A 27,461-nucleotide genomic window follows, 5' to 3' on the forward strand; every position below is an offset into this window, starting at 1 on the left:
GTCTTTTAAAAGGTGGCCTTATAGAGGAACTTTCACTTGCACACAGGTCTCAGATCTCAGGTCTGTCATAATTTTTCAAAGTTTCAGATTTGTGGGGGGTCAATTTTAGTGGATACAGGAAATTTCATGGATGTAATTATTAATATGTAAATGATGGATTTTTTAAATATACATGTTGACAAGGAGAAGATTTCTTTATATCAATCATATTATAGCTCCTTCGTCTTCCCTACCTTGTTTCCTCTTAGACGTGGTCCACAGGCATTTAGGATGAAAATGCGTGACTGGCCAAGGGTTGCACATGGTAATGTGTTTAGCGCCACTGAGTTGTATGGTCAAAAATGATTGAAATGGTAAATTGTTATTCTGTGCTGTACTTAGTTGCTCAGTTGTGTCCGACTCTTTGTGACTCCATGGACTGTAGCCTGACAGGCTCCTCTCTCCATGGGGTTCTCCAGCCAAAAATACTGGAGTGGGTTGCCATGCCCTCTTTTAGAAATCATTAAGTGTATTTTACCACACACACAAAAAAAATTAGACTACTGAGTACAGAAGCAATGGATTCTTGTAGGAATATAATTGTGCCAAATAATGAAGCCCTTATTTATTTTTTTAATTTTTAGAATATTGAATTAATTTATGAGAGCTAAGGAAATGATAAAGTACCATCATCTCCCTCCTTTCTGTTTGTCTGCAACCAGCTCTCATCAGATACCCCTACCCTTTCTACAAGTCCAACCTCACAAGATTATCTCCTTTCTTGCTTTCTTTTTTCTTTTTTTTCTCTGTTTCTTTTTTTACACTTATTCTCAGTCTTTAAATTGCTGCACTCCTCAGGCTGAAATGGATGAATGAGACTTTAGACAAGGGGTTCCTCTGAAGCTCTGTGAAATTCTTGATTGGTATATGTCGAAACAATCAAAACAGATTTAAATGCCAAGAGCTTTGCTCATCAACAGCTATAGGCAATATGGTAAGTTTACACTTTCGAATGTAAAAAAAAGTGTATGCTTTAGTGGAAAACTATGGATTGTCCAGATCCTAGAGGGTACCTTTTTGGGTTATTTCATTTTGATTCTATGGAAGCTATTTTGCAACTGTGTAAATATTAGCTAACAACGATGCAAAATAATTCTTGTTTTGCATGCACATTCTTTCCTGTCTGGTAGACATTCAGCTGAACTTTCTCTTTTCCCTTTCATAGAAAACTAGTTTTACATTTTTCTATATATTCACCTCATCATTCCTGATGTATAAATGTGTCTAAGCTTTGGATTCCCATCTGAATGAGTTCTATCATTGCCTGGTTCTAACATCTGCCTGGTTCTATCATTGGTTATGAGTAAAATAACATACTTAATACAGGTATTAAGGTAGTAATGTATCATACAGGTATTAATTTATCATACATTTTTACACCTGTATGATAATCATGATTTTACTTTTCTTGAAAATTACTTGTTAATAAAGACAAATAGACATTTATTTGTTTTCCTTAAACATAAGGGAAAGAAACAATTTTTTTTAAGTTTGTCATTTATCCACTCCTATTAGAAGAAGAGTCACATCAGAAAGTTAATTCTATAATGAGGATTATATTAATTTTTGAATCCTATATGTATAATAATAAACAGTTGTCTTCATTTATTTTGCTTCTAGAGCTCATTTGTTGCTAAAACTCCACAAGAGTGTGCAAAATGAACCATAGAAAGAATTTTATTCTCTTTCTATAGAAAAAAAGAATTCAACAAAAAATAAGCTACCTGGACAAAAAAAGTGTGCACAGTTTGACAGCAGCTGGTTGACTAAAATTCAAACTATTTTCAATAAAATCTGATTAATATATGTTAATTATAAATAAAATATGATGGTCCTTTTTTTCATCTAAACATTTACAGAAGGTACAAGTATTGTGAGCCCAGGTGTGCAAAAAGAGAACTTGGAGAGACATTTCAAAAATCACTGAATTTCAAAAAGCATGCATTAGTTTCTACAGTGTCTTTAATAAATACTCCCACAATGGATTAAACATTTCCTTAAAAATGTAAAAAAAAAATAATCAAGTTACTACTAAATATGATAAGAAGAAAAAAATCTGCAATATATATTTTTGCAGAAACAATTCAGAAATCTGTTTACGTGAGTATCTGAGAACATATTCAAAACCTGTTCAAGGCTTCTAAATATTTATAGCAAGTGTATACTTTTTATCATGCGACACCAATTAAGATAGCTGGAGACACTGGGAACAGTAGATATTGAAGATAACCTACAGTAAGATTGATCATATAGCTGTGCTAAAGGGAGAACCCTCACCAGGAACTTTCTCCTAGTTTCTCTGTGTGTTAGAGTTGTCCAAAGGAACAAAACCAGGAGGACCCATATGTAGATTTAGATATACATAAGCAAACATATACATATATCCTATGTGTATCTATCTATGCATATAAAGACTTGTTATAAGGAATTGGTTTACATGATTATAGAGACTGACCAGTTCCAAGATCTACAGTTAGCAAGCTGGAGACCCAGAAAAGAAAGCTGCAGGATGGAGACTTAGAGAGAGTTAATGTTTCAGGTTGAGTCTGAAGGTGGGAAAAGATTGCTGTTCCAGCTTAAGGGTCCTGATGGCTCAGATGTTGTTCTATTCAGGCTTTCAGATGACTAACTGAGACACACCCACGTTAAGGAGGGCAAGGTCCTTTACTCACTCCTGCCAATTCAAATGTTAATCTTTTCAGAAACACCTTCAGGAAGTCTGATCAACTGTCTGAGCATCCAGTGGCCCAGTCAGTTTTACACAAAAAAATTAAACATCACAGTAGGTGAGCAAAACTCAGAGCCTAAGAGATTCATATTAACATATCTTCTATAACCATATGCTCCCCAATTCTGCCTCTCTATGTAAAAAGAGTCTAGAATATTGATTTGCATACATAGTTTTCTCACCCAGAGTTAACCTCCGAATATTCTAACATGCTTTGATGATCTGGGCTTCCCTCATAACTCAGTTGGTAAAGAATCCGCCTGAAATGCAGGAGACCCCGGTTTGATTCCTGGGACAGGAAGATCCGCTAGAGAAGGGATAGGCTGCCCACTCCAGTATACTTGGGCTTCCCTTATGGCTCGATAGGTAAAGAATCCACCTGCAGTGCAGAGACCGGGGTTTGATCCCTGGGTTGGGAAGAACCCCTGGAGAAGGGAATGACTACAGTGCCTGCGCGGGCACAGGAGGGCTGAGAGGAGCGACTCCACATTCAAGCTCAACAGGGGTGGCCATGAGGAGATACCCTTCATCCAAGGTAAGGAGCAGCGGTTGCGCTTTGCTGGAGCAGCCATGAAGAGACACCCCAAGTCCAAGGTAAGAGAAACCCAAGTAAGATGTAGGTGTTGAGAGAGGGCATCAGAGAGCAGACACACTGAAACCATAATCACAGAAAACTACTCAATCTAATCACACGGACCACCAAGTGAAGTGAAGTAGCTCAGTCGTGTCCGACTCTTTGCAACCCCATGGACTGTAGCCTACCACGATCCTCCATCCATGGGATTTTCCAGGCAAGAGTACTGGAGTGGATTGCCATTTCCTTCTCCAGAGGACCTTCCTGATCCAGGGATCGAACCCGGGTCTCCTGCATTGTAGGCAGATGCTTTACTGTCTGAGCCACAAAGGACCACAGCCTTGTCTAACTCAATGAAACTAAGCCATGCCGTGTAGGGCCACCCAAGACAGACAGGTCATGGTGGAGAGGTCTGACAGAATGTGGTCCACTGGAGAAGGGAATGGCAAACCACTTTAGTAATCTTGCCTTGAGAACCCCATGAACAGTATGAAAAGGCAAAACGATAGGATATTGAAGGAGGAACTCCTCAGGTCGGTAGGTGCCCAATATGCTACTGGAAATCAGTGGAGAAATAACTTGAGAAAGAATGAAGGGATGGAGCCAAAGCAAAAACAATACCCGGCTGTGGATGTGACGGGTGATAAAAGCAAGGTCCGAGGCTATAAAGAGCAATATTGTATCCATTTACAACACTATGAATGAACCTCAGTTCAGTTCAGTTCAGCTGCTCCATCATGTCCAACTCTTTGCAACCCCATGAATCGCAGCACGCCAGGCCTCCCTGTCCATCACCAACTCCCGGAGTTGACCCAAACCCACGTCCATCAAATCGGTGAATGCCATCCAGCCATCTCATCTTCTGTCATCCCCTTTTCCTCCTGCCCTCAATCCCTCCCAGCATCAGGGTCTTTTCCAATGAGTCAACTCTTCGCATGAGGTGGCCATAGTACTGGAGTTTCAGCTTTAGCATTGTGCCTTCCAAAGAACACCCAGGACTGATCTCCTTTAGAATGGACTGGTTGGATCTCCTTGCAGTCCAAGGGACTCTCAAGAGTCTTCTCCAACTCCACAGTTCAAAAGCATCAATTCTCCGGTGCTCAGCTTTCTTCACAGTCCAACTCTCACATCCATACATGACCACTGGAAAAACCATAGCCTTGACTAGATGGACCATTGTTGGCAAAGTAATGTCTCTGCTTTTGAATATGCTATCTAGGTTGGTCATAACTTTTCTTCCAAGGAGTAATCATCTTTTAATTTCCTGGTATAGGAACCTGGAATGTTAGGTCCATGAATCAAGGCAAATTGGAAATGGTCAAACAGGAGATGGCAAGAGTGAACATCAACATTCTAGGAATCAGCGAACTAAAATGGACTGAAATGGGGAATTTAACTCAGCTGATCATTATGTCTACTACTATGGGCAGGAATCCCTTAGAAGAAATGGAGTAGCCATCATGGTCAACAAAAGAGTCTGAAATGCAGTACTTGGATGCAATCTCAAAAACAACAGAATGGTCTCTGTTCATTTCCAAGGCAAACCATTCAATATCACAGTAATCCAAGCCTATGCCCCAATCAGTAACACCAAAGAAGCTGAAGTTAATTGGTTCTATGAAGACCTATAAGACCTTTTAGAATTAAAGCCCCCAAAAGATGTCCTTCTCATTATAGGGGAATGGAATGCAAAAGCAGGAAGTCAAGAAACACCTAAAGTAACAGGCAAATTTGGCCTTGGAATATGGAATGAAGCAGGGCAAAGGCTAATAGAGTTTTGCCAAGAGAACACACTGGTCATAGCAAACACCCTCTTCCAACAACACAAGAGAAGACTCTACACATGGACATCACCATAAGTTCAACACTGAAATCAGATTGATTATATTCTTTGTAGCCAAAGATGGAGAAGCTCTATACAGTGAGCAAAAACAAGATCAGGAGCTGACTGTGGTTCAGATCATGAGCTCCTTATTGCCAAATTCAGACTTAAATTGAAGAAAGTAGGGAAAACCACTAGAACATTCAGGTATGACCTAAATCAAATCCATTATGATTATACAGTGGAAGTGAGAAATAGATTTAACGGACTAGATCTGATAGACAGAGTGCCTGATGAACTATGGATGGAGGTTCATGACATTGTACAGGAGACAGGGGTCAAGACCATCCCCATGGAAAAGAAATGCAAAAAAGCAAAATGGCTGTCTGGGGAAGCCTTACAAATAGCTGTGAAAAGAAGAGAAGCAAAAAGCAAAGGAGAAAAGGAAAGATATAAGCATCTGAATGCAGAGTTCCAAAGAATAGCAAGAGGAGATAAGAAAGCCTTCTTCAGTGATCAATGCAAAGAAATAGAGGAAAACAATAAAATGGGAAAGACTAGAGATCTCGTCAAGAAAATTAGAGACACCAAGGGAACATTTCATGCAAAGATGGGCTCGATAAAGGACAGAAATGGTAGGGACCTAACAGAAGCAGAAGGTATTAAGAAGAGGTGGCAAAAAAATACGGAACTGTACAAAAAAAGATTTTCACAACCAAGATAATCACGATGGTGTGATCACTCACCTAAAGCCAGACATCCTGGAATGTGAAGTCAAGTGGGCCTTAGAGGACATCACTACAAAAAAAGCTAGTGGAGGTGATGGAATTCCAGTTGAGCTATTTCAAATCCTGAAACCTGATGCTGTGCAAGTGCTCCACTGAATAGGCCAGCAAATTTGGAAAACTCAGCAGTGGCCACAGGACTGGAAAAGGTCAGTTTTCATTCCAGTCCCAAAGAGAGGCAATGCCAAAGAATGCTCAAACTACCACACAATTGCACTCATCTCACATGCTAGTAAAGTAATGCTCAAAATTCTCCAAGCCAGACTTCAGCAATACGTGAACCGTGAACTTCCAGTTGTTCAAGCTGGTTTTAGAAAAGGCAGAGGAACCAGAGATCAAATTGCCAACATCCACTGGATCATGGAAAAAGCAAGAGACTTCCAGAAAAACATCTACTTCTGCTTTATTGACTATGCCAAAGCCTTTGACTGTGTGGATCACAACAAACTGTGGAAAATTCTGAAAGAGATGGGAATGCCAGACCACCTGACCTCCCTCTTGAGAAACTTATGCAGGTCAGGAAGCAACAGTTAGAATTGGACATGGTACAATAGACTGGTTTCAAATAGGAAAAGGAGTACATCAAGGCTGTATATTGTCACCCTGCTTATTTAACTTATATGCAGAGTACATCATGAGAAATGCTGGACTGGAAGAGACACAAGCTGGAATCAAGATTGCTGGGAGAAATATCAATAACCTCAGATCTGCAGATGACACCACCCTTATGGCAGAAAGTGAAGAGGAACTAAAAAGCCTCTTGATGAAAGTGAAAAAGGAGAGTGAAAAAGTTGGCTTAAAGTCAACATTCAGAAAGCGAAGATCATGGCATGTGGTCCCATCACTTCATGGGAAATAGATGGGGAAACAGTGGAAACAGTGTCAGACTTTATTTTTGGGGGATCCCAAATCACTGCAGATGGTGATTGGAGCCATGAAATTAAAAGACACTTACTCCTTGGAAGGAAAGTTATGATCAATCTTGATAGCATATTCAAAAGCAGAGACATTACTTTGCCAACAAAGGTCCGTCTAGTCAAGGCTATGGTTTTTCCAGTGGTCATGTATGGATGTGAGAGTTGGACTGTGAAGAAAGCTGAGCATCGGAGAATTGATGCTTTTGAACTGTGGAGTTGGAGAAGACTCTTGAGAGACCCATGGACTGCAAGGAAATCCAACCAGTCCATTCTAAAGGAGATCAGTCCTGGGTGTTCTTTGGAAGGCACAATGCTAAAGCTGAAACTCCAGTACTTTGGCCACCTCATGCAAAGAGTTGACTCACTGGAAAAGACTCTGATGCTTCGAGGTATTGGGGCAGGAGGAGAAGGGCACGACAGAGGATGAGATGGCTGGATGTCATCACTGACTTGATGGACGTGAGTTTGAGTGAACTCCGGGCATTGGTGATGGACAGGGAGGCCTGGCGTGCTGCGATTCATGGGATTGCAAAGAGTCAGACACCACTGAGTGACTGAGCTGAACTGACCTACTCAAATCTTCTGGCCTGGAGCATTCCATGGACTGTATAGTCCATGGTGTTTCAAGGAATCGGACATGACTGAGCGACTTTCACTTTGATGATCTGAGCTTGGAGGTTAAGTTGGATCAGTTGGTTGTGTATTTACATTTGATTTGGAATGTAGAAGGTAATGTTTGCCTTCCAGTTAGTTGAGTCTCCAGAATCTCTTATTTCAATCATTCTAGAAAATGCTGACAAATAAAATAGTGCTGCAGCTGAAAAATAACATAAAAAGACTAAATATTATATATTTTCTCACATAAATAAAGAATTAGGACAAAAATATGATATATTGATGTAAAAAAAGAATTAGAATCAAAACTTATATTTTATATAATGTTATAGGTAGCACTCTAGGAAGTTTTCATAAATTGATTTCTTGATTCTCATAATAACTCTTGTAGGCTTTGTCATCCCTGGTTTGTAGAGAAATAAGGTTATGAGAAGTATAGTTGAAATTGGTACTCTGGGCTGTTTGATTTCAAAAACACCACATTCTTCCCACTTCATCACATAGCCTTTTGCTTCTCTTTTACTTCTCTTTCCTTTGTCAAAACATCAAATATGGAAGTCATGTAAAAGCTGAATATTAGTGTGTTTATTTTTTTTTTCTATTTCAAAATCATGCAAAGTATTCTTTAATTGGGAAAATACAATGTATGAATGGATATCATGTTTAGAGTAAGTTTGTACGTATGTATATTCTAAACTTGGTAAGTTTGGGTGTTGTAAATAGAACTTGGCTACCATTAGATAACTGGTGAAATTAAGATTCTTGACTTAAAAATTGAGGAGCAGAACTTGTATCCATGGTGATCCCACAAATGCGCCAACACCTGGCAAAGCTCATTCGGAAACATCTTGTCAGCTTCCTTTAGAGACACATATAAAAAAGAGGAACAGGATAATGAAAAATCCATTGGAAAGAAATGCATGAGTAATAGAAAATTAAGAAAATACAAGTAAACACATTTGCTCCCCATGTGCATCATTGTGGAAGCAAAGATGAACAAAATGTGATCTTTGTCTTAATGTATCGGGAGAGATAAGGATGTACAGAAACCACAATACACATTATTTTTTCCCTGCATTTTAAAAAAAATTTTTTTAAATTCACAATACACATTAAAAGTGGTGAGTTTTGTCAATTAAAACATGAAGTGCAAGGTGCATTGAGGGGAAGAGTTTGGATTAGGGCTTGAATGAGTGGCAGTATTTCTGAGGGGCACTGATAGTTAAGGGCAGTGAGAAATAAGGTGTTTAACTGCCCTGAGGTGGAGGTCAGTCAGTCAGGAATGTCACATGGTATGGCTGCTCCCAGACCACCTCCCCATCCCCTGACTGGTATGGTTTAGAGCTTGAAGTAATTTAGTCTGCATGCACCATTGACCTTCATATAGATAATTCAAAGGGATGTATTTCAGTTATTATTCCATCTGATATGTCAGATGAAATTGGGGCTGTTAATCACTTCCTGCATCTAGAAAGGCTTCCTTCCTTTGGCTGCTTTTACTCCTTGGCATCTGGAAATTGTTATCTGTAGAGCTGCCCTTAAATTATATGCCCATCACATGTCTTCCCTGAGCTCCCAATGTCACTACGAATAGCTTCAACAGACAAATAAAAATAACCATACCTGAAGGAGAAATTTCCCTCGCTCCTCCCTTGTAAGCCTGGGATCATTTTGGTGTTCTTTTTCAAAGCAAACTACATGATCATCCAACTAGTCGCTAAGTTAGAAATTCAGGAGTCATCCTCAACACCTGTCTCCTCTGAACACCACCAGATCCAACGCATCCAGAAACTCAGGGTGACATTGTTTCCAAGTCTCTCTCAAATTCTTACCTTCTCTCTCCCTCCTTCACTATTCCTTAGGCACACTGGCTTGTCTTGCTGTTTAGAACCTACAGTGCCTCTTTCTGCCTTGAAGATTTTGCATGTACAGTATGTATCATTTGGCATTTTCTATCCTACCCACCCCACACTTACAAACCATTTATTTTCAGACCAAATCTCAAATACAACTTTGTTGACAATGATGTTGATAATTCTTACAGATTAGATCTTTTTTCTCCAGTAGATTTCATAACTCCCATAGTTTTCCTTTATATTAATTATTACAATTATACAGGTCAAAGGAACAAACTTATCTATCTGATTTGAAGTGCTATATTTTGTTTTTCAAATTTTTATTAAAATAATTCCAGGTATATTTGGTTTATATTACTAATAGAGACCTACTGAACTTTCCCTTAGAAAATGTCTCCAAGCCATCTTCAAATAGTGATTTACGTGGAAAATCTTACCATGCTAAATATTAGAAGTTACAGAATATGATAGACTTAATTCTGGCATTTGTTTCTCTCTCTCTCTCTCTATATATATATATATATATATATATATATATACACATACACACACACACAGGTATAGAATATTTTATAATTCTATGGCAAGTGTATCACTGACATATTTTTCCAAGCCAGAGAGAAAAAGAGACAGAAAGGGAGATTGAGAGAGAGACAGAATGAATGGGGTGGAGGGAAGAAGAGAGAAGAATAAACAGCTGGACTCAAATGGAAAACAACTGTTTTCCACAAGTAGTTTAACAAATAAATATTTCATAAGGTCTTAAAATGTGCCCTGATTTTATTAAGCACAATATAAGGCACATTTCATTACTTGGTCCTTAAAATTAATTTCTTTAAATATAAATCTAGCAAAAATCAGGAGGCCATATGACATATGTATGTTATGAGCAGGTAGATTAACTGTTTTCTGATTGTGAATAAATAATTTTTTGCTTACAGAGATCTATGTTAGAAGATATGTCCTTGACTACATCAGTGTTCCACACTGACCTCTGGATTGGGCAACTAGAGGTATGTCAGACAGGTCACTGACTCTGGAACAGAGTATCTGGTAAGTAGTAAAGCCTGTCTTCCAGTAGACTGGTGGAAGTCATGAAATCCCCACATGTGACCTGCTTTATGATGCTCGAATTCAATCCTGGTTCAGATTATAGGAGATACTGCAATGCCAGTAGCTTTTCACTGGGCTCCAAGATCCCCTTGCTCTGTCTGATTCTGGTCTAGTATTTACAAGGGGATTCAACCTATGTCTTTATGAAGCAAAATGAAAGGGGTTTGACTCTCCCAATATGAAGGAGAATATATTCCATGCTTCTTTAACCGCATTATGGGATGCTCAAATTAAGCATTCTTAACCTTTTTTAAAGCACCTATTTATTAGAAATGCTCTGGTCAAGTAGGAAATAAGGGGCTTTCATCTCCCTTTCCTCCACCTTCTTGTTCTGGAGATAAGACACACCTAACTCGGCAGTCTTGCAGACCTTTTGATGTAGGAATGCGTGCATCGGCGCAGGTGGCCCAATGAGAGAAACGTGGGAGGACCACTGTACTAGCTGTGAACGAGGACAACTGTACGAGGCAAACGCTGAAATCACATCCTGGACTAATTTTAGGCTTTACTGAACTCATGAAAGAAACAGTGGCAGTGTTCTTTGCTTCTCATTATATCGAATGCTTTCCTTTAACAAGGATGGCAAAGGATCACCTTTCCCTTTGTATGGACCTGGAAGATTCAAAAGGGATTCTGCCCTGGCTGACAGGTTACAGATTACAAATTCTAACAAAAAGCCAGCCCAGACCTCTTGATGCCAGTTCAGCAAAAGCAAAAGCAATTGTGAGACATTGAAATAGATACTGCTGTTCACAATATGAGATTTATATGAAGAATTAGAGCAAATATCTCAGTCTGAAACAAAGTTAGTCTGAGAGATCATTACTGATATACTATATAGGATATGAAAACCAGAATCAGTTCAGTTCAGTCGCTCAGTCGTGTCAGACTCTTTGTGACCCCATGAATCGCAGCACGCCAGACCTCCCTGTCCATCACCAACTCCCAGAGTTTACCCAGACTCATGTCCATTGAGTTGGTGATGCCATCTAACCATCTCATCCTCTGTCATTCCCTTCTCCTCCTGCCTTCAATCTTTCCCAGCATCAGGGTCTTAGCCAGTTATTTTCTAAAGTGCAATGGAAACAGTTGATACCATATTGGATGCAAAGTAGAAGATATCAGTATGAAATTTTCAAAGAGCTTATGAAAAAGAATACAGAGGTGAAAATAATAGAAGAAAAATTATGACACAGATCCAGAGAATGAGGTATGCATATATTAGAAGGCACAGCAATGACCCTGGTGGCTCAGTGGTGAAGAATTTGCCTGCCTATGCAGGTGACACAAGAGACATGGATTCAATCTTTGGGTCAGGAGATTCCCCTGGAGAAAGGAATGGCTACCCAGTCCAGCAGTCTTGGTGGGAAAACGCAGGGACAGAGGAGCATGGAGGGCTACAGTCCATGGGATCACAAAGAGTTGGACACAACTTAGCGGCTAAACAATAGCAATGAAGGACAGAGTGGGCAAAGTGGCAGTTTCCATTTAACACAAAAGAAAATGACTGCTCTGAGTTGAAATGTTAGTATTTAGATTTATGTGGTTTGTAACATTAACAAAACCCCAGAACTTAAAATACTTTGTGAAGTTTTAGAATTTCAAAGGTGAATTTACAGTCCCACAGTATCTACACTGGGTGGCTATCTACAAAGCAAATAAATAAATAAAACTAGCAATCACTCTACAGCAACAAGTACTAAATTGGTGAAACAATACTGTCACCATTTTGAGATGGTGTTATTTTGATGCTAGAAGTATATAACTACATGGATATTTTTCTGTTGTTTATTTTTGTTTACTTTTGCCTTCTTGATCTGTTAACATACACTACTATGTTCAAATTCTTAGACTTTTAAGAATTCTTTTATGTATTTTTGTGTGTCCAATACTCAGTTTTTTTTTTCATAGCAGATATATTGAGGTATATTTTCCATACAATAAAATTCAGCTATTTTAAGTGTACATTTTGTTGAGTTTTGGTGAACTAGTGCCTTTTGCTGACACTGGATGGTCCTCTCACTTAATGCTGATGTTCTGTATTCCAGCGGAGTCACGGTAGGGAGAGCTTAAAGTGAACGTTAGGAATTTTCAGTTGTCTCACTTCCGGTTCTCCGTCCTCAGCAAAATAACAAGAGCAACTGTACCATTTGCAGGAATGCAGCCACTGAGGATGGGTCCAGCGTGCTGTCGTGAGGCGAAAAACACCAATAACAACCATAATGTATACATAATCAGGAAAGCAATTGTGTGTGTGTTTGATAAAGAAAGAGAGAGAGAAAGAACCGGAGAGGGATTTTACCAATCATCTTACTGAAATTTGTCTCTCATGAGTTAAGAATGTGTTTTGGAACTTTACATATAATATTCTTAGATTAATTATAACTTGTATCAGTGATCTTAGCAGCCACTCTGTTTGTCATTGTTTAAAAAAAAGGGGGATCACAAGCTTGTGATTTTGCTACAATTGGAACAAATTAAACTGTGGGAAGTGGAAATATATTGACTTACTACAGATACATGCTTACAGGACATGCTGACACCTTTTAGATGCTACCTCCATTGTTTACTGTGAAAGATCATGAAACAATTTCTCCTTTAGAATTTCAGGTCATGGGCCTCTTTTTGCTGAAGCTTTGGACCTCAGAGTTCTACTCCATATGTGTTATTATTTTCAAAAATTTTGAGTAGAGTGTAAATGGACATTACTTATTTTTTAAAGTGCTATTTGCTTAAAACATCTCTAATTCACTAAAAGAAAAAACCCAGAAAACAGTATATTTATGCTGCCTCATGAGACAGTGCATTTTCTCTAAGTGAAAATGTTTAATAGGAGTGTGGGTACTGAATGATCAATAATATTCTAAATCAGTTTCAGCATAAAGAATTAGCTTAATCTAGGTGATAAGGAAAGTCCCTTTCAATTTGAGAATTTTGTTATATCATATGTTAAAAAATCATTTTAAACTTAAGTTTAGCTCAAATAGATGGTTTAAGGTAGTGTTTTTTAACTTTTTGTGTTATTAAAAAAATTATTATGAAGATTGGTTTTCTTTGAGAATATTAACTACAGATAGGGTCACTCAAATAAGGGAAAAAAAATTTTAAATGTTACGAATTAGAACCTAGTCAACAGCTTTATTTTGATTGCAGTAACAGTGAACAAGATTAGGCCTGTCTTGGTATTTGACATCACAAATGCTACTCTGACACCTAGTGGTTGGTTCTGATATTTTCCTAAAACAAATCTTAAAAAATTTTTTTGTCTTTGTAAAATAATATATGAAATATGTACTATTTAAAGTATAACATATCTACTTTATTCATATTTAGGATAAAATGATTCTGGGAATGATTCAATTTCTATTTTTTGTGTTGTATCTTGGTAAGAACACAGTATCTAAAATGTTTTTATTGAACAACATCAAACTAGTACAATTTAAAATTCTTAGCTCAAATGTTCCTTTACAAGATGCCTCTTGCAAACTATTCTTATAGATTAAATAGAAACGCTCATATTATTAAAAAATAACTTTTAGAGAGTGATAAAATCATTTCCTTTAAAGACATAAAAATGAACAAGTGTTAATTTGATTTAACCTAATGATGAAACTGGTGAGATGTAACAACTAGTTCAAGGGAAAAGTAGAAAAATGACACATTTATAGTTAAGTGCAAATGGAGGTAAAAGTGGCTTCTTCTATAAAAGTAGCTTCTTCTATAGTGGAGTAAGGAAGTCAGTAGATCTTTCAGACAGAATTTGCATGACTACAGATAATAACCATCTTGCATTGCTATCAGCTATCTGCATTTTACAGAGTAGAGAACAGCCTTCATAGAACCAGATCAGATAATCATTATATAAGAGAACTATAGATATTTTGTCTGCCATTAAAAAAATTTTTTTCCTGCACATTAAACAAGTTCTGTCTCTGCTTTGTGCATTTTCCTATATATAAGACTATTGCAATATGTATTGTTTAAATATAGGTTCATGATTTGAAACTAGAGTAAGTAACGAGGCACAAATAATAAGTACTGTCAGGCCTCCATATCTACGGGTTCTGCATCTGCATCTATACATGAAACCAACCTGAGCCTACTTCAAACCAACTTAAAATCTCTGGAGGTGGAATCTGCACATAGATGCTTTAAAAAAATTACCCAGATGATTTTAAGGTGCATCCATTACTGGAAACCATTCCTTTGACAGCTATCAGATAGCTTAGTTATGATCCTTACAGACTCTAGTCCAATCTCATTAGAAAAATCATTCTTATTATGAGATGTGGGATGTGGCTTGATGTTTCAGATATTCAAATTATTAGAATCCATACTCCTTAAGGAAACTCCTGACTATCATTTAATTTGTCATGCACAATGCCTACAGTTAATAAAACACTTTGATCCTGTTGCATGAAAACAAATTTAGTCCTCTTTGAGAACATTTCGATCTGAGATTAACAAACTGACGTTTATTCTTTCACATGAATCTCATGAACTTGATTATTACAAAGACAACTTGGAGTGGAGCCCAAAAGGCCTTACTTCTCAGGTGGCAACATCCCTACATGACCTTGTACCTCTGTGTATTGCTTTCTACACTACCATGTTGTGGTTTATTACGGTTAAGAAACAAAATGTTTGTAAAGTAAAATCAAGTACTTTTAACCAGTGCTTCATAAACAGTTAAGTGCTACAATTTTCACCCTTTTATTTCCATAAACGGTACCTTTTATTGGAGGGCTTCTCCCTAATTCAAATGTTTTCATTTCAGTGTTATCAATTCTCCAAGACACACTCTGTCTCTGCTCCCAGACTAGGCTCTCCCAGGCAATAACCCTCAGTTTAAGCTGTTCCCATTTGCCTCTCTAACTTGGCTTCCAAATTTATTTGATTTCCCAAATGTACAGAGCAGTGAACCAACTGTGCATATTGATCTGTTAATTGGTAAACAGACATAGAAGACATGCCTTTGCCCCTTCAAAATAAAGTACATTGTAAAGTTTTCCTTTTAAACTCAAATCATCTGTCCTTTTGAGTTTTCTTTTATTACCTATTTCTTTAAGCTTCCACAGTTGACTACAATCATTTTTTTAAAAAAATGTGGTAACATAGCATGACATCTACCAGAATCTTGTGATTCCTCATAAAGAAAAAAATATATTTGTACCTGTACTCATGGGCTTCCCTGGTGGCTCAGCGGTTAAGAACCCACCTGCCAATGCAGGAGACACAGGTCTGACTCCTGGGCCTGGAAGAGCCCTTGGAGGAGGAAATGGCAAACCACTTCAGTATTCTTAACTAGGAAATCTCATGGAGAGAGGAGCCTGCTGGGCTGCAGTCCATGGGGTCACAAAGAGTCAGTCAGACATGACTGAACAGCAACAACAACTTGTATTCACATCTGTGTGTGGGTATTCTTTTTTAACCACACAAAGGGATTACATTTATTATGAGTTTTTGATACTATTTATCTAATTCTAAAATTTATTTATATAGCTTGATAATATAAGATAGTTGAATGCATCCTTTTATTAGTGTTTTTTTTTTCCCCCCAACAGGATAAGTAAACCTGGGATTACAAATGTGCAGCAAATGAGCCACAATGTATAAATTTTAGTGGAAATTATTGTAGCCATGCTATTTGGGAGATTAAATAAGAATTAATTGATTTAAATACTTATGTTAAGCAGATTACAGTCAATTCCATTATTTTGTTTTTCTAGTGTTATCATACTGTTTTGTAGATGTCTCTTAAAAGCTGTTTGGTTACTTATTAAAGAAAGAATAGCTTCATTCTGACTTAACAAGCTGTTTAGCTTTTAGCTAACCTCTCCAGGCTTAATTTTATTTGAAAAATGACCTATGAATTTACTTCCATTTATATGTATCTAATTCTTCAAATGTTATTATACAAATATCAAAGAATATTTGGTTAAAATATATAAGATACAAAGAATAATGTTATGATGCAAACCTGCATCTACCATCCAGTTTGTAAAAATGTTACCATGTTTTTTAAAGTCTCCATGTGTCCCTAAATGTTCCGTTCCTTTTCTCTTTGTGTTCCATTCCTTTTCTCTTTGTGCTCAGAGGAAATATTACTGTGAATTTAGAGATTAAACTCCTTTGTTTGTCCTCATAGTTTGGCGACACGTGTTTTTATGATCAAACATATGTTTAACATGCTTTAAATGTTATGTAGATGCATTTATACTGGATGTTTTCCCCTTAGTAATGCGTAATTTCCTTATTTTAACCCAAGGGAAGCAGGCTTATATACATTTTGCTAATCAATCTTGGGTACCCTGTTAGATTCCCTAAATCAGGCCATGTTTTGCTTTATTTCTTAGGTGAGTAGAAACTGGAGCCTGATTCACTTTTACTTGGTTGGTATTCTAAAATCATCTATTGCTTTCTGCTTTTGACTTAAATTTTGGCCTTGGTTAGCCCTTATTTTCTTGTTAATTCCTCAAAGCCCTTAACAATGTGTTTTCAATAATTTATCCATATGTTTAGTAGTCGTTTGGATCAAAGGCTATGTTAGGCAATTGACACAAAGTTAAATAATCATAGATCCTGATTTCTAGAAGGCTGAATCCAGACTATGAGAAGATAGTCATGTAAACAATCAAAATATTTAATGACCTTCCATCTTCAGACACAGGCTTAAAGCAAGCAAAAATAATAAGAATTAGAACATAAATTAATGAGATAGAGAACAGGAAAACAATAGAGAAAAACAAGAAAATCAACAATAACCAAAGCTGATTCTTCAAACCAACCAAAACAAAACTGAAAACCTTTAGCTGGAGTGACCAAAAATCAGGGGACAAGACTCAATAATTAGAATCAGGAATGAAAAAGGAGCTCAACCACTTTGGAAAACAGTTTGGCAGTTCATCAAAAAGTTAAACTTAGAGTTCACATGAATTCTAATCCTAGGTGTATATACTCAAGTGAAATAAAAACAGATATTCAAATAAACACTGGTGTATGAACATTCGTATCAGCATGCTTCACACTAACCCCAAAGTGGAAACAACTCAAACATCCATTAACTGAAATATGGAAAAGCAAAATGTATCATAGCCATACAATGGAAAAATTTATTAAGCAATAAAGAAATGAAGTCCTGGTACATGCAACGGCATGGATGAACCTTGAAAGCATTATGTCCAGTGATCGAATCCAGCCACAAAAGGTCACATTTTAAAAATTCCATTTCTAGGAAATGTCCAGAATAGGCAAACTTTTGGAGACTGAAAGTAGATTAGTAGTTATCTAGCAAATGGCAACCCACTCCAGTATTCTTGCCTAGAGAATCCCAGGGATGGGGGAGCCTGGTGGGCTGCTGTCTATGGGGTCGCACAGATTCAGACACGACTAAAGCGGCTTAGCAGCAGCAGCACTAGTTGGGAAGCTGTGGAAATAATGGGGTGACTGCAAAAGAATCTGAGGTTTCCTTTTGGTGTGATAGAAATGTTTTAAAATTGTGGTGATGGTTGAACAACACTGTGAATATAGTAAACATCATTGAATAGTAAACTCTAAATGGGTGAATTGAATGGGATGTGAAATCTATCTCAATAAAGTTACTACTGAATGATGAAATCACCAAAGCTCAATTTCAAATTAAATATGTTTGTGGATACTTAACATCTGATTTCAGCAGACAAAGCAACTTGATCCACAGCTATCAGGTTACATAACACAGTTTTAATAGAGACAAGGGAATGCCAAGTGAATTTAGATGCTTTAGGGAATAACACCAGAGAGACCTTATTCCAAAATTCTACTGTGTTCTTCTTTCAAAGTGTTTAAACACTTTGCTTCAAAGAAGAAAACTTCTCCAAAATTCCACAGTGTGTTCGTCCACTGTGTAGTTCTGGTAACTCAGATAAACTTACTTCATATATTTGAATTTTAATTTTCTAATTTGTGAAATAAAAAATAATTTTTGCAAACATTTAGTAAGTCAAATCATAGACCTTTTTTAGCCTAGTGTCAGGGAGGTAACTTATTACTGTAGTTATTAATTTTCTTGCTATATTTACCAAACTATTATAGACCCTATTATAGTGACTATGCTGCTGCTGCTGCTGCTAAGTCACTTCAGTCATGTCCGACTCTGTGCGACCCCATAGACGGCAGCCCACCAGCCTCCCCCGTCCCTGGGATTCTCCAGGCAAGAACACTGGAGTGGGGTGCCATTTCCAAAAATTTTTTTACCCCTAAATAGTGACTATAGAGGTAAAAAAAATTTGGATATATTTTCATTCACATTCCCTCACACAAAATACAACTTTTTGGGAATTTACCTCTCTTAAGTCCAACTTGATCACAGAGAAAACGCTAACAGAGCACTTCTGAACACAAAAGAAAAGGAAAGACGTATGTAAATATTTACTTTGTATTCATTGCCCATCCTTATGCATACATTTTTCTTTTTGAACCTTGCTCTCAAACAGAATCAGAGAACATTTAGGGCAGCCAACTGCGTTTCCAACCTAGCAACCACCCTGGGAAGCTCCTGCTTGCCCTTCGACTATCGCTTTGCTGTTGCTGTGATGTGCCGCTTTCCCTGGAAGCACTTCAGAACCTTTGCCTGGCGAGTTAGGCAGCAGTGAAGCAGCGAAAACAGGTGGCCTTAATGGGTAACTTAATGGTGTGTTAAGTGTTTATGCTAAACTGAACACAGGCTTTGGTGTGAGTGTCTAGTTTTATTGGGTCATGGTCAACCAACATGCATAGAGTGCTAAATTTTGAGGAAACTTGGGGTTCAAGTGGATCACAGAATGAAGAAACTACAAGGACGGTATAAGGTGATCACAGGCAGCAGGGACAGAATGTATATCTCCTCTGCCCCCAGGTATATTTTTAAATTATAAGCATGTATCAGGTATTCTGCTGTGAAATCATTATTTCCTCCCACTGGATTAAGATTATCCAGAAATACTGGATATTTGGCTTCTCTGGTGGCTCAGCTGGTAAAGAATTTGCCTGCAATGTGGAAGACCTGGGTTCAATCCCTGGGTTGGGATGATCCCCGGGAGAAGGGAACAGCTATCCACTCCAGTATTCTGTCCTGGAGAATTCCATGGGCTGTATAGTCCATGGAGTCACCAAGGGGTCGGACAGGATTGAGCGACTTTCACTTTCACTTTTCAGAAATACTGTCTATCTTATTTTGCTTTGCTCTGAAGGAAAAAATATCCAATAATTATAAAGATTTTAAAATAGAAGTGCTCCTCTTTTAATAGAAAAGAAGCACTAGCATATTTATTATTTTATGAAATGCTTTTAAATATGTGATTTGCAAAACAAAATAAAAAATATAAAGAGTCTTAAGTATATGAAGTATATTTCATACACTTAAACAATGGTAAGTCCATTGCTTACTATATGGGCATAATACTTTTTGAAAGATGAAGAAACAAGCCATGATTTCATTACCTAAGCACCCCCATCTTTGAAAATAGACTGCTGATATGTTAGTGAAATCATAACTTTAGGATTTATTTGTGATGTTTGAATAATAAGAAAAAAAAACATTAAAAATATGGACTCGCTAAAAAATATCGACAGTGACCTTGGTGTGATTAGCATATTATGATTGACAAAGTACTATTAGATAAAGGGGAAGGACACATGGGGAAAAAAATATGCTGTATTTTCACTCATGTTCTCACAAGCCCAAATACTGAAAGTCAGTGCTGTGCCCCATGATTATCGAGTGAAAATTATCAATAAAATAATCATGATTATATATATATTTGATACACTTTTTTCCACTTGAAAGGCTCTAATTACCCACTGAAATCTCAGTATAGATTTTATACTAATTTTAATAGCAGTGGAGTGATGGGAATTTTTATAACAATAGCATGAAGATGCTGAGTATACTATGAAAGAAAAGTTTATTAAGTCTACCTCCAAGATTTTAAAAAACATAAAAGTATAATGGTAAATTTTCTGTTCAATTATCTGATCAGAGTAGTGGTGTTTCATACAGACACCTTCATGAGTAGTCACTCCCTCTTCCTCAGAGGGAGGTAAGATTCTTCTTTCTTTCCTTGAAAGGCTCCAGGGTTCGTGAAAGTTCTCAGAAAGGTACCAAGATCCTGGAAAAAATCCCAGGGTTTATTAAAGTCCCCAGAAAGGATCTGGCCACCAAAATTGGGCAGGGATTGTTATATTGGAAATATTACTACACAACAGAAGGCAGCTACTGGGGACTCAAAAAGTTTTGAAGTAAATCCACAGCTTAAGCCACTGGACAACTTGGGAAAATAAGACAAGAAATTTGGACTGTTTTGACCATCAAAATAAAAATCTAAGTAGGTACCAGTCAGACTATTAAAAGCCATCAAGGTATCTGCTACTATTAAAATGAAGAAATCTTTCTGTGAAAGGAATAACAGGTGTGTTGCTAATGGGGATTTGCAGCCAAAGCTGCAAAAGTGGTGGGCATGAGTCAGATGCTTAAAAGCTCTTAGCACACTGGTTACCCAAACTTAAGGCTCCTGAGCTAAGACAATTGGTCATGGAAGAGGCAAGGTTAACACTAGGTCACTCCACAACTTGAAGAAAATTTCCATGCAGTAAGGTACACTGTTCAGCTCAGTTCAGTCACTTAGTCACGTCTGGCTCTTTGTGACCCCATGGACAGCAGCATGTCAAGCTTCTCTGTCCATCAACAACTCCTGAGGCTTGCTCAAGCTCATATCCTTCAAGTCGGTGATACCATCCAACCATCCCATCCTCTGCATTGCCTTCTCCTCTTGCCTTCAATCTTTTCTAGCATTAAGGTCTTTTCCAGTGAGTCAGTTCTTCCCATCATGTGGCCAAAGAATAGGAGTTTCAGCTTCAGTATGAGTCCTTCCAATGAATATTCAGGACTGATTTCCTTGAGGGTTGACTGGTTGGATCTCCTTGCTGTCCAAGGGACTCTCAAGAGTCTTATCCAATACCACAGCTCAAAAGCATCAATTCTTCGGTGCTCAGGTTTCTTTATGGTCCAACCATTACATCCATACATGACTGCTGGAAAAACCATAGCTTTGACTAGACGGACCTTTGTAGACAAAATAATGTCTCTGCTTTTTAACATGCTATCTAGGTTGGTCATAGCTTTTCTTCCAAGGAGCAAGTGTCTTAAATTCATGGCTGTAGTTACCATCTGCAGTGATTCTGGAGACCAAGAAAATAAAGACTGTCACTGTTTCCACTGTTTCCCCATCTATTTGCCATGAAGTGATGGGACTAGATGCCATGATCTTCATTGTTTGAATGCTGAGTTTTAAGCCAGCTTTTTCACTCTCCTCTTTCACTTTCATCAAGAGGCTCTTTAGTTCCTCTTCACTTTCTGCCATTAATAGTGGTGTCATCTGTGTATCTAAGGTTAGTGATATTTCTCCCAGCAATCTTTTTTTTTTCTCCCAGCAATCTTGATTCCAGCTTGTGCTTCATCCTGTCTGGCATTTCACATGGTACAGTCTGTATATAAGTTAAATAAGCAGGGTGGCAATATACAGCCTTGATGTACTCCTTTCCCAGTTTGGAACCAGTCTGTTGTTCCTTGTCTGGTTCTAACTGTTGCTTCTTGATGCACATACAGATTTCTCAGGAGGCTAGTAAGGTGGTCTGGTATCCCCATCTCTTGATGGGGGATTTTCCAGTTTGTTGTGATCCACAGAGTCAAGGGCTTTGTCCAGGTGTAGTCAATAAAGCAGAAGTAGATGTTTTAGAGAAATGCAAATCAAAACCACAATGAGGTACCATCTCACATCAGTCAGAATGACTGCAATCCAAAAGTCTACAAACAATAAGTGCTGGAGAGGGTGTAGAGAAAAGGGAATGCTCTTACACAGTTGGTGGGACTGCAAACTAGTACAGCGACTATGGAGAGCAGTGTGGAGATTCCTTAGAAAACTGGAAATAGAACTGCCATATGACGCAGCATCCCACTGCTGGGCATACACACTGAGGAAACCAGAATTGAAGAGACACGTGTACCCCAATGTTCGTTGCAGCACTGTTTATAATAGCCAGGACATGGAAGCAACCTAGATGTCCATCAGCAGACGAATGGATAAGAGAGCAGTGGTACATATACACAATGGAATATTACTCAGCCATTAAAAAGAATACATTTGAATCAGTTCTAATGAGGTGGATGAAACTGGAGCCTATTATACAGAGTGAAGTAAGTCAGGAAGAAAATCACCAATACAGTATACTAACACATATATATGGAATTTAGACAGATGGTAATGATGACCCTTTTTGTGAGACAGCAAAAGAGACACAGATGTATAGAACAGTCTTTTGGACTTTGCAGGAGAAGGCAAGGGTGGGATGATTTGAGAGAATAGCATTGAAACATGTATATTATCATATGTGAAACAGATCACCAATCCAGGTTTGATGAATGAGACAGAGGGCTCAGGGCTGGTGCACTGGGATGACCCTGAGGGATGGGGTGGGGAGGGAGGTGGTGGTGGGGGGTTCAGTGGGGAACACATGTACACCCATGGCTGATTCATGTCAATGTACGGCAAAAACCACTACAATGTTGTAAAGTAATTAGCCCCCAATTAAAATAAATAAATAAGTAGATGTTTTTCTGGAACTCTCTTGCTTTTTCGATGATCTAATGAATGTTGGCAATTTGACCTCTGGCTTCTCTGCCTTTTCTAAATCCAGCTTGAACATCTGGAAGTTCTTGGTTCACATACTGTTGGAGCCTTGCTAGGAGAATTTGGAGCATTAGTTTGCTAGCGTGTGAGATGAGTGCAATTGTGCAATAGTTTGAACATTCTTTGGCACTACCTTTCTTTGGGATTGGAATGAAAACTGACCTTTCCAGTCCTGTGGCCACTACTGAGTTTTCCAAATTTGCTGGCATATTTAGTGCAGCACTTTTACAGCAACATCTTTTAGGATTTGAAATAACTCAGCTGGGACTCCATCACACCACAAAACCTCCAACTCAGAGACTCATCCCTCTTAGGTATTAATATGGCTCAGAGACCTAACACTTAGCCAAGGAAATATGGTTCTTAAGTTTCAAAGAATTGAGCATGCCACCTTCTGGTACATGTCCTTATTTTATATCTAGGAACTGTGGTAACAGAAGCTATAGATATCCACAGAAATGGTAAAATCTTATAAAGAAAACCTAAACTTATAATGGCTATTATGAAGAATGTTCCATTTAGATGAAACTGTTCATTTAAGAAATGCACTTGAAAGCAGGGGTTTCAAATGAACAAGCAAATTAATTGACATTCAAAAGCCACTGAAAAGCTTAAAAATTCCAAAATAGCTTCATTGACAGATTCACTGCAAAAGGCTTAAGGAAAACCAAAGACACAGAGGTATCTAAAACAAAAGACTAAGACTGATGTGACTCCAACTACTTGCTTCTACCCTCCTTCTAATCTTCTGTCTGAATTGCCTTTCTACCTCAAAGAGACCAAAAGATAATGAAGAAAAGTCCATCAAGTTAGTGGCTTGACAAATGCAACAGCTTCAAGACCAGAAATCTAAAACACCTAGGACTCCCAGGCTGCACCCTCCTGGGGTCTGCCATCTAAATCCTGGCCCAGAAACCAGTGTCTCATTTGCATTCAATGGAGACATTGGGAAAAAAAAGTTCTAAAAAGATTTTGTCAAATTCTTTTATACCAATACAAAAGTTTCCATATATATCTACCCTCAAAGAAGGGCTCTCATATGGGTCTCTCCCAGTATTCATGGGACTCTGAGGGATTTCCCCACCAACTGCTACCAAATATTCTTAAATTGCCAAGGGGAAAAAAAATTAAAAGTAATGGAAAATCTCACCAAATCTTGGTAGATACCAGGGCTACACTCTCTACTTTACATCCCGCTAGCTTTGGAAGCCTACAGATGAGATCCTGAGAAAACTGGGAGAAGTCAGTGAAGGGTGAGAATTCTTAACAGAGTCAGCCCTGATGGAGCTCTGCAGGGTTGGTGGACAAAGGAGATGATAAGGTTAGTCAGTATCTTGGAACCCACACAATGGAGGCTGGCCCAGTGGTCCAGTCTACATCATAAGGCTAAACCCAAGTCAGCCTGCACTTAGGAAACACCTGTCAGTGAATCCTAACATACACCAATCACAGTACTCCCGCTCAGCTAAGCTGGCTCCCGGTACCCTAGAAAACAGAATCTGCTAGCCTTATAAGGAAATCCCCCACCTCCTGGCCAGTCGTGCCCTGTTATGCATTTCCTCTTCCACACCTACAAAACTGGCTCTTGCCCAGAATCCCCAGGGGCGAGTGCTCCACTGCTTGTGAGACACTACTGCCCCAGTTCATGGATTGCTTTCCCTTAGAAGAAGTGAGGCAGAAACTGCTAGACAGTATAAGACTTTGAGAACTCAATTTCTTATTTTAATTTCAATTTTTCTCTTCTCAAATAAACATCTCACTCTTTGTTCCAATTTCCTGGCATTCAGAGGCATGCCGCCCTGCTCTTGAGGACCATAAAACATTCAGACCCAGGACAAAACAATCATCAACTGCTGTTCAGTTTATCAAGGAAAAAAAAAAAACAAAAAAAACTCCAAGACCAATAGCTCTTAGAACATACATTTGGTCCCTAAATAATAGTCTGGAGTCTTGAAAAAGTGTCAAGAGATGGCGTTGCAATGTCTGGAGAAACTGAGAAAGTGGGGGATCCAAGAAAGTCACAAAATTGACAAATTGGACTTTTGCAACATTTAAACTAGTTGGTCAAAAATGACATATATTAAAGTCATGAGCCAACCAAAAATGTACCGATCAATATGTTAGGTAGTTAGAATAAGAAAAAAAAAAAAAGTCCAAAATAGCAGTGACTAAAAGACAAAGAAAGGAAAAAGCCCATGAAAATAGAACAAAGGAAGGTCTTCGGACCAGAGTGAGAACCTCAGGTGAAACACAGCCCCTCTGGCTAATCCAATTTAATAGGGCAGGCTCAGGGGAGGAGAAAAAACATATACAAAGAGGAGACAAAATTGAGCTGCTCTCTTCTCTTTGCTTCTTTTGGGTCAGCCTGACCTCACACCTCAAGGATGTATTTTCCTTCGCTTGCCAAATAAAATTGAGCTGTAACCAAGCTGTAACATGGGTCTGCCATTTAATCTGAACTGTAACTGACCTGTAACACTGGTCAATACGTCGCTTCAAATTTTTGCTACGGCAAGACAGAACCAAGGAAATCACACACTCCCCCAACAAATACTAAAGATATAAAACTGCTGTAATCCCCGCCTTTCAGGGGCTCTTCACCTCCTCTCAGTGACTATGCTGAGGGCTTTATGTCTGTATCTTCTAAAATAAACTTTGCCTGTGTGAGTGTTTGTGAGTTTTCAAATTCATACTTTGGCTCCATGAACAGAACTCGGGTTTCATGCACATTTCAAAAGGACGTCAAACTTGTTACGAAATTGTTTTAGTTTTGTCATTTGATGGGAGGTAAAATTTCACCTTGCCCCTTCCTCTGGGGTTCCCGTTAATCATTAATCCTTCCTATCGCAAGGAAAGCTATTGTCTTCCTCTATGTCTCATTTGTGTCCTGAGTACTTGGCTTGCCTTTCTGTCTGCTTAGGGCGTGCAGGTTTTTGGTTCTTGCATATGCAAGCAGCTCAGCTGCAAGTGTGAGGGCCCCAAAATATGGCTAGACAGAAATGTAGGTTTAACTACATTTCCGGCCAGCATCCTATCAACTGCTGCCAGTTCTTTAGGGATCTAAGTCTGTCTTCCTTTTGGCTATCTTTGGGAGTAGATCCAGATATTGGGAGGATAGTTTCTTCTGCATCCTCTCTGGGAATGCCTGTTTCATCCATGGGGGCATTCAATGCTGCCAAGAATGTTTACTATTTGTACCAGCTAAAATCTGACAGGATATTTGAAAGAATTTTTTTAAAAACTTAAATAGCTCTATAGTCAGGAGTTAGTACAATTGGAAGTTGATACTCTAGAGACTGACAGAAACATTTTTAAGGCCTTCTTCCCTAGGCTAAATGAAACTATGTAACCAGAGGGAAAGAAAACCTTTTCCAAGACAAATGGCTCTAAATTTGGAACATAGGAACATTTTATTTCTATCTTAATGAAGATGCCCCTGATATAAAGAAGCAAATTGTAGATAACATAGTTAAATGGAAGGATCAGTGCCTTGGAATCATTCAGGTTGCAATCCTATTCTTTGAGAAATTAGAAACAGCTGTTCTTCTCTTTTATAGAACCAGAGGTGTGGCTCCAGAAGCAATTAAAAATCCACCTTATTATTTTTAACAACCTTCAGTCAGTTCAATCACTCAGTCATGTTTGACTCTTTGTGACCCCATGGACTGCAGCATGCCAGGCTTCCCTGTCCATCACCAACACCCGGAACTTACTCAAACTCATGTCCACTGAGTCGGTGGTGCCATCCAACCATCTCATCCTCTGTCGTTCCCTTCGCCTCTGGCCTTCAATCTTTCCCAGTATCAGGGTCTTTTCCAATGAGTCAGTTCTTCGCATCTGGTGGCCAAAGTACTGGAGCTTCTGCTTCAGCATCAGTCCTTCCAATGAATATTCAGGACTGATTTCCTTGAGGGTTGACTGGTTGGATCTCTTTGCAGTCCAAGGGACTCTTAAGAGTCTTCTCCAACACCACAGTTCAAAAGCATCAATTCTTTGGCGCTCTTTTCTTTATAGTCCAACTCTCACATCCATACATGACTACTGGAAAAACCATAGCCTTGCCTAGACGGACCTTTGCTGGCAAAGTAATGTCTCTGCTTTTTAATATGCTGTCTAGGTTGGTCATAGCTTTTCTTTCAAGGAGCAAGCATCTTTTAATTTCATGGCTGTAGTCACCATCTGCAGTGATTTTGGAGCCAAGAAAATAAAGACTATCACTGTTTTCACTGTTTCCCCATCTATTTGCCATGAAGTGACGTGACCAGATGCCATGATCTTAATTTTCTGAATGTTGAGTTTTAAGCCAAC

Source organism: Oryx dammah, unplaced genomic scaffold, assembly GCF_014754425.2.
Source record: "Oryx dammah isolate SB20612 unplaced genomic scaffold, SCBI_Odam_1.1 HiC_scaffold_18, whole genome shotgun sequence".
Taxonomy (NCBI): domain Eukaryota; kingdom Metazoa; phylum Chordata; class Mammalia; order Artiodactyla; family Bovidae; genus Oryx; species Oryx dammah.